Below are 9,090 nucleotides of genomic sequence, written 5' to 3'. Positions count from 1 at the left end.
CACATATCAGATTTTGAATTGTTTTTGGAAAGCAGAAAATTAATTTGCTCCAATTCTAGGATGCACTTGACAGTATGTATGATGCAGAATAAGTCAGATGTTCCTCTGGACGTCAATCAAATGAACAAATCTATGTTTTCAATTACATGCCAAACATATGTCACGAGAAACTATTTGGCAGCCATCTAACATATTTCATTAACTGATGCTATACACAGATCTCACAGCTTCAATATGGAAAGATCCAAGCACTGTGAATGCCTTTGCTTGCATAGCAACCCATTCCCTAGAGGGGGAAAACTGCCTGGAAGAAACCTTTACAGGATGAAAACTATCAAATAAAAGGGAATATTGAATAAATACAATGTGGCTGAAATAATCCACAGACAAGGGAACTAGTATTAGCTGAGTATAAAGAGCCCCTTCAGCCAAATACATCCTATGTAATGTATGCTTTGCTATGGGTGGTGAATTTATAGAGTCCGTTCAGCCACTCCCTTTGTTTTAGATTTTACAAGCAATTAGCTGGTAATTAGGCTTGGGGTTGTTTCACAGCTGTGGTAGGGATTCCACTTTCCTGCTCCGTTCAGGAAGCAGGAAAGGGGAATCCCCGCGGCAGAAAGGTTCCATCTCTGGATGGAACAGAACAGCACTGGTTGGACACTATTGGACTATAATGGGGTCCACCTGCTTTCCACCCAACTTTTGGACGGAAGAAAAAGTGCTGCATGTGTTGTATTTTCAGCCAGCGGTTCCAATGCAGATGTAAAACCAGCCTTACATACACTTTTCCCTAGTCTCCACTATTGGTTAAGGGTGATGGCATACATACGGGTTGCACATGCAGCTGCTATGAGGTCCTTGAGAAAGCATGTCCCATTCTTGCTAGAGCTCCTTGCGGCATACAGACAAAATACTGTCAGCAGTGAGAAGACCTAAACAGCACCCAGCAGGGCATCCTATCATATAATACTACCAATAAACGTAGACATTAATGGGTAAGTCTGGTAAATAAAATATCAGACCATTCAAATCCATTTTATCCATTAGGTTGACTATTGGTTTAGTTGGGGGGGGTTTCTGGGTATTTATCATTGATGACCTATCCTTAGGATAGATCAAAAGTTTTTTGTCGGTGGTCTTCCACTTGGGATCCCCACTGATCAGCTGATCTTTTGGCCCGCTATCAGTGCAGTGAGGCCAGCCGCTGTCTTTGGTGGTCAAAGCTGAGAGTGTAATCAAAGGCTTCACTCCCATTGATTTTATTAGGAGTGAAGCCTTTTATTGCACTCCCGACTCAGATACCACTGATGCAGACATCGGGCCCCACTGCACTGACAGCAAGCCAGCACATCAACTGATTGTCAGGATTCCCGAACAGCCCCCTACCATTCAACTAATGATGACCTATCATTATTGAGAATAAGCCATCAATAATAAATGCACAGAAAGTCCTGTTAACGTTTAGTAATACGTGTAACTTGATGGGGAATATGATGTTGTAACGTCCCACTAGCAATAACTGCAAGCAGCCAGGATTCTATTTTGCAATAGTACAGTGTGAAAAAGTTAAAAACAATTGCGCATGACATTTTTGTACAAAAATGTTAAGCTTTTCAAGACCCTCACTAGTTGTGGTTTACAACTTTTATGCTAATTTATTAATACTTAAAAGGTTATTCCCAAGTTAGAGGTTTATCAGAGACCTCCTCCAATTTCAACATTGGGAAACCCATGCCCGTCTCTTCTCCTCATTACTGTGTGCCTCTATCTGTGCAGGGAATTCCTAGTGCCGTATCAGTGAAATGAAGCTCTGAACACTATAAAGATATATTAAATAAACGGAATTTTAGACCTACCGGTATTTAAATTAAAAAGTCAAAAAGCGTGCAAGGGTGCGATTCCGATAAAATTGTAGTTTGTCTAGGAAAGAAAAATGATTGTGAACCCCTTTTGGTATTGGAATTGAGATGAAGGGTGACAACCTCTGCGCAGCACTTCTGGATATGTTGGTGTTATAGAAGGAACTGGAGATAAATAAATGCTATGTGATAAATGATGTTTTATATGGATAGATGCAATACTCCCGACTACCTCTTGGCTGCAACTGTAGGACTATAAAACAACCATCAGGAGGATATACCTATGCATCAGCCCAAGAAAACAGTTTTTGAAATAACCCTTGATCAACCCCATATATATTTATATTAGCTCACCATAGAAATTCACATAAAAATAAGTTTTCATGGAATGAAAAAACAAAAATATGTGCCCCCCCCCCCCGCCATCCCCATTGGAACAATGCATAATGGGGATAAATCTTCTTATACTAATTACCCATATGTACAGACTTTGTAATTCACAAGATTATGCGAGACCTTTAGAATTTCTCAGAAAATGCCAGATATAAGAAATTCTGATGCGTTGCTAGGTAATTGAATCAGTAAAACATTTCACTAAAAATAGCCCTGTTGTTTTTCCCACCTTAACCTGTTCTGGTTCTATATGGCAACCCACAGATTTGCATTGGACCCTTCGGATTGAACCAGATTATTTCACAGCACTGATATTCCAACTAACAGTAAACTTTTATAAGTTAAAAAAACTATTTAAAAAAATGCACACACCCAGCATAACAGATCTTAATGGATAAATTCAATCTCATCAAAAACATCAGATACTGATATCATTTGGAAAATGGGACAAAAACAATCAGATTTCCACAATACAGCACTAAAAAAAAATCATTACTGTCATTTTGTCTTTTCAATCACTCTTGAATCATGAAAAACCTAAAGTTAAATGCTAAAAGCAATTAAAAACAAATCTAGATTTTAAAAAGCATAAAAAAATACAAAGTTAGAAATATATTCATAAAAATGTAAAAATGAAAATAAGAAAAATGGATCATTTTTGGAATAGTGTAAAAAGAAAACAGTTAAAATGAATTTGCAAGTAGCTCTTTTATAAATGAGGAGGAAGTCTTACCACTTAGTTCACCTCCTGGAAGCAGAGCCTGAGTCTGTAATTCTCCTCTCAACAGCAATGAAAGAAAACAGCTTCTCTGAAAAACATTGCAAATCCTGCAGTTTCAGTAGGAGATGCTGAGGATTGGAGGAGGAGCGAGCCAGCCTTATGGTTTAGTGGCCCCTTATTGGAATGTGTGTATTACTGCTTCTATTTTTCACTGTGATTGACTGGAGGATAATTATGTGCGCCCCTTGGGAGAATAATAATATATAGCAACATTATGCAACCAGACGGGGTTAGAAGCAGCATTCAGAAATTCATCTGGGGTGGGAAAAAAAAAAAGATGAGAAATTTGAAAAAGGAAAATTGTATTTTTTTTATTGCATGTGCAAAAGTTACTTCTAACAGGAAACATTCAAAAGCAAATTTTTTATAAAAATGGGGAAAAAACACCGGATAAATGCAAAAAAATAATGTTACATTTCTATCATCTATTTCACCAATTAGTGATTATATATATATATATTTTTTTATTTTTTTATTTAGTACTCAAAAGGTATTGTTTTTATGGTTTGCGCTAATTTGATAAAATGTGGTGTCAACCATCTTTGTAGATGGACATCGTTCCCCACCGGTGGGGCAGTTATAAGAGTTGTACAGGTTGCAACTGTAATACGGGTCTTTTGGCTTCTGGAGCCCACATGTCTCACTACAATACAGGAGAACTACTGAACAACAACTGTGTTTTGCCATGTGTTGATGGCACACTGATATAATGAAACAGGCAGAACATTCTCATACAATTGAATGCATTAAAAAAATTAAATAAGGGAACAAATATACCTAATACTCGTGGTCCTTCACTGGGCACTAGCAACCATCATTTCCTATGCACTATAGGGGTGGATGTGCTTATGACTCTACACATAATCAGCACATTAAAGAGCTCTGCAAGTTATTAGGCTGCAGCCCAAACTAGTTTTGGTGCTCTGTACCTGCAGAGAGTAGACCGAAATATTGATGGACCCAAGTATGGCTCAACTGTTAGGTTTAGGGCTTATTTACATGAGCGTATATCAACCGGCGGTTTCACGGACGGCCGATATACGCTTTCATCTGAGCAGTCCCCCCCTTCCCTCCCCGGCTGTGTCTCTTTCCACTCCAAGTGGTTTGCAATGGGAGTGGGTGGGATGGGGGTGGAGCGAAGCTCCCCTTGTCCATGGCCAGCAATGGGAGTATGCGGCACGAGCGGATCTTAGCTTCGCCCCCGTCCAGCCCACTCCTATTGCAAACGCCGGAGTGGAAGAGAAAGGCAGAGAGTCAGTGAGGGGGAGGGAAAGGGGGAAGACAGCTCAGATAGAAGCGTATATCGGCCAGCCGTGAAAACGCCAATATACACTTGTGTAAATAAGCCTTCTAAACTTGCTTTAGGGCAAGTTTTGCAGCGGAAGTTTGACTGCGGATTTCACACTGAAATTCCAGTGATTTACTATACAATATAAGGCTTCTTTCTCACAAGCGTATATCGGCCGGCCGATATATGCTATGTTAGAAGAGCTAAAACTGGCGAACAGGCGCACAAATCAAGCGTTTGTGCACCCATTCAGACGGCACGAGTCCTGGCGCATATACACAGAGACCACCATGCCGCTGCCCCTTTTCCCTCCCTATCACAGGTTCACCTGTCCTCTCTTCACCCGCTTGTTCTTTGCTATGGGAGAGGGCGGGACAGGGGCGGAGCTAAGCACTGTCCCGCCTCCTGTCATTGATGGCTATGGAGAAGGGGCAGGGAGAGGGCGGGAGCTTAGCTCCGCCAACACCCTGCCCCTTATCCACAGCCAGCAGTGGGAGGAGGCAGAACAGGCCAGCGCTTAGCTCTGCCCATGTCCCGCCCCCTTCCATTGCAGAGAGCCAGCGAGGAGGACAACGACAGGTGAGCAGAGGGAGGGAGTTTAGCAGCCACACTGCTAAACTTCCTTCCACCTGCGGCCACTGCCATGGGCTCCCATAGGAGCCCATGCAGCGGCCGACGTATTCCGGCCCAAAAGATAGTTTCAGGACTATCTTTTGGGCCCGACATAAAAACGCCCGGCGCTATGTTGGCCTTGCTGGGTGCTTTTACGTCTCAGGAATACGGCCATGTGATCTGATGCATTGGATTCCAATGCATCAGATCACAGAGTATATCACTTGGCCGTGACAACAGCCGGCTGATATATGCTCATGGGAAAGAAGCCTAACATAGTAACATAGTGTTTAAAGATGAAAAAGGACACATGTCCATCCAATTCATTCTATTATCTTGCAATGTTGATCTAGATCAGTGTTCCCCACCTCCAGTCCTCAGGGACTGCCAACACGTCATGTTTTCAGGATTTCCTCAGTGTTGCACAGGTGATGTAATTATTGTCGGTGCCTCATTTGTTCTTACCATGGGATATCCTGAAAACATGACCTGTTGGTGGTCCCTGAGGACTGGAGTTGGGAAACACTGATCTAGAGGAAGGCAAAAAAAAAAAAAAAAGCTTATGTAGGTAGAAGCCAATTTTACTCATTTTAGGGAAAAAATTCCTTCGCAACGTCAAATCTGGCAATCACAATAATTTCCAAGATCATCGACCCTTCTGAAGTTATTAGTATTCATAACATGTAATATAACAAACTCAGCTCTCTTACAGTAGAAAATATGTGCAGTGAAATAGAATAATGAAGATTTTGAAATCCACAGCACAATTTGTTACGGAAACGCCACGGATTTCCATCGCAAAATACATTCGTTGCATTGCAGCGAATGAATTCTGCAACGAAAACGGCATCAAAATCTGAATCTGGCGCAGATTTTTTCGACGATGAGTAAGATTACTTTTAGACCAGTGTTACATCATCTGCCTTACTGGTACAACACCCAGATACCTCCCCAAAAAAGCATCATGTACTATTTTGGTGCGTAATACAACGTAATATAGATTATGGATCTTTAGCATATGCATGTGGTTGCTTATTTACTATGTATTTTACGTGCATGAAAACTATGTACATAATATGCGGAACACATACGCCTGTGTGAGTGAGCCCTTAATTCTTCAAACACATGGATTTGTTAGGCTCTTTCATTACCATTAGTCACATATATATCTCAGAACACTTGAAGCAACCATCCAGTCCTGGAGAAAAGAAGATGGCCGCACTGCTTCTCTGACTACCTGATGTACACTCTAAAACAGGGGTCCCCAACTCTAGTCCTCAGGGACCACCAACAGGTCATGTTTTCAGGATATCCTATGGTAACAACACCTGTGGCAATGTCTGAGGCACCGACAATGATTACATCACCTGTGCAACACTGAGGAAATCCTGAAAACATGACCTGTTGGCGGTCCCTGAGGACTGGAGTTGCGGGAACACTGGTCTAAGACACTACATGCTGATCTGACTGGCTTGCACGGTTCATGTAGGCAACACTGGTTGATCAAAGCAGATGTAGGATCTTAGACTAATGATGTATACTAGTGCACAGTGTACATCAGATAATTAGAGAAGCAGGTGCAGCCATTGTGGTTTGTCCTGGACAAGAGGGTTACTTTAAAAGGGAATCGGTCACCAATTTTCTGTACATTAAACCCATACCAGCGTGATAGTGATGTTGCAGGCTTTCCCAGACTGTCTTTGTTACCAATGTTAATTAAAGCATACCTGTATAATCCCTCTTTGAAAATCTTTTGCGCCGTATGCAAATGCAGCTGAGTGATCCGCATCTCCCCTAGCTGCGTTTTGTATTCTACAAAGTGTTCCACTTCTACCCAGTGATGTGGACTGACTACTTTATTAAAGACATGCATCTAGTAGCATGTTGAATTGCTGCGTTTATGAAGATCAAAAGGAGGTTCATCGCGGTGTAGATTCCACTAAGTGTTGAAATTAGTCTGCAGGAATATTGGCCCGTGCGGACAGGAAGCTTCTTCCAGCTGGGAATTAGTTCGAAGTACTTACATACTCTGGACAGCTGACAGGAAGGGCTCATCAGTTCATGCTACTTGTGCCAAACTCTGACCTCCCATCAGCACGATGCAACAGAAATCTGGATTTATCTGACCAGGTGATGTTTTTCCACTGCTCAGTGATCCAATTTTTGTGGTATTGTGTCCACTGGAGTCTCGCCTTTCTATTTTAGACAGCAATGGCTCTGGAACTGGTTGTCTGCTGTTACAGCCCATCCTTACTGTGCACCGCCTCCTCATCAGAACAATTCTTGACATCCTCCACTGACCCCTGCCATTGATGAGCTGTTTACATCCAAAGGATCCCATTTCGCTGGATGTTTTTTCCTGATGATACCATTCTCTGTACACTCTCCACACTATTGCATGACAACCCCTCCACCCCCCAAGAATGGCAGTGTATGAAATCCTGGCCCCAGCTAGTCCAGCACGGATGACCACTAAGTCACCCAGATTGCTTAATTTCCCCATTTTAATGTGAATTCACACAAACTAATGCACAGAAAACTTTCTTTCTTGATTTTGTGCTGCAGTTTGGAGGCATGGGTCTAATTTCCATACATGATAGCTCCAATTGTGAAAGGGCCTGTATCCTGTTAGATGTAGGGAGAAACTTGAATGAGACATGCTAGATTTCAATTGCCTAATCCTCTTGACAAAAGGGTTGTCATAATAATTGAAAACAGGTTATTAAAACCAATTGGGAAATTGTTAATAGGAGCCCTACATTTAAGACCCTATTCACAAGAATCCGCTCTTTCCTCACTGTGGACATGTTAAAAACGCTCACTGTTGCCCTCATCCACTCTCGGCTCGATTATTGCAACTCATTGCTGATCGGCCTCCCCTGCACCAGACTCTACCCCCTCCAATCCATCCTGAATGCAGCAGCCAGGCTCATCTTCCTGTCCAGCCGCTACCCAGACACCTCTGCCCTGTGCCGGTCACTGCACTGGCTGCCCGTCAAATACAGAATTCAATTTAAACTCACTACCTTCATTCACAAAGCCCTCCATAGCGCAGCGCCCCCCTTTATTGCCTCCTTCATCTCAATCCATCATCCAGCCCTGGCTCTCCACTTTACTAACGAAGCTAGACTGCGCACTCCTCTAACTCGAACTTCTTCTTGCCTCCAAGACTTCTCCAGAGCAGCACCGGTCCTCTGGAACGCACTCAAAGGCTACCCGAGCAATCCAGGACTCGCAGAACTTCAGGCGTGCTCTAAAAACGCACCTCTTCAGGGAGGCATACCACATTCCCTAAACAAACCCCTCTGTACTCCGCCTGATAACATGCTCCCTGACCTACTGACTGCAATCCCTGCTAGCCATTATAAACCGCTCCTGCAGTCAGTCATACTGTTTCTGCCGTCACACGGCTAAATGTCTGACCATTGTCTAGGTGTATAGCATCCCTCACTGTCCACCCGGCCATACTGTGCACATCTCCAGCCCTTTTACCTTCTGTATCACCCCATTAATTGTAGTATGTAAGCTCGTTGGAGCAGGACCCTCACCCCTATTGTTTCCATCAATTGATTACCATGTAACCGTGGTTCTGTAATGTTTGTACTTTTGTCTTTCTGTATTCCCCCCGGTCTATGTAAGCGCTGCAGAATATGTTGGCGCTATACAAATAAAGATTATTATTATTAGCCAGAACAGAGATTGGCTTCAAAAAGCATTTCTCTCTGAAGGATGACCATAAGAAGCCCAGCATGGCAATCTGCCCAAAGAGACGAATTCCTAGTGGGATGTTGTCAACTGTTGCTATAGTCGAGAAACATGTAGAGCAGATATAAATAAGATCCTTGCTACACCATGGAAGGACATCAGGACCTGCACACAGGACCTCAGCATTTTGGCACAGGCAGCACAATGAGGTCACTACATTGTGCCGCCTGCACTTGGAAGGACGCAGTGGAGGAAGATGCTCATTGCCAGGGATGGGCTGTTAGGGGATTATATTTTTTTTCCAGCTTTGGGCATTGAAAGGCCACTATAAATGATCAAGGCGGTAGTAAGGGGTCACTATTGCTTTTTAAGAGGGGACTGAGGAAAGAAGTTTACTGTTTAAAAAAGCACTATTACTACTTAAGAGGCACTGAGGGCATTATTAAAGG

At 42.7% G+C, this 9,090-nt stretch overlaps 1 protein-coding gene across 1 annotated transcript in view; it reads right to left on the bottom strand.

The window, feature by feature from the left end:
• Nucleotides 1-3,051, bottom strand: part of LOC136632165 (probable glutamate receptor) — a 40,008-nt gene extending 36,957 nt beyond the window's left edge. The window contains exon 1 of the mRNA XM_066606851.1: nt 2,989-3,051. The gene's annotated coding sequence lies outside the window, so the exon portion shown is untranslated. The remainder of the gene's footprint in view (nt 1-2,988) is intronic.
• Between the last annotated feature and the right edge of the window lie 6,039 nt (nt 3,052-9,090).

This window comes from Eleutherodactylus coqui, chromosome 6 (genome assembly GCF_035609145.1).
Source record: "Eleutherodactylus coqui strain aEleCoq1 chromosome 6, aEleCoq1.hap1, whole genome shotgun sequence".
Lineage (NCBI taxonomy): Eukaryota > Metazoa > Chordata > Amphibia > Anura > Eleutherodactylidae > Eleutherodactylus > Eleutherodactylus coqui.
This window is presented reverse-complemented; position numbering and strand designations above follow the sequence as displayed.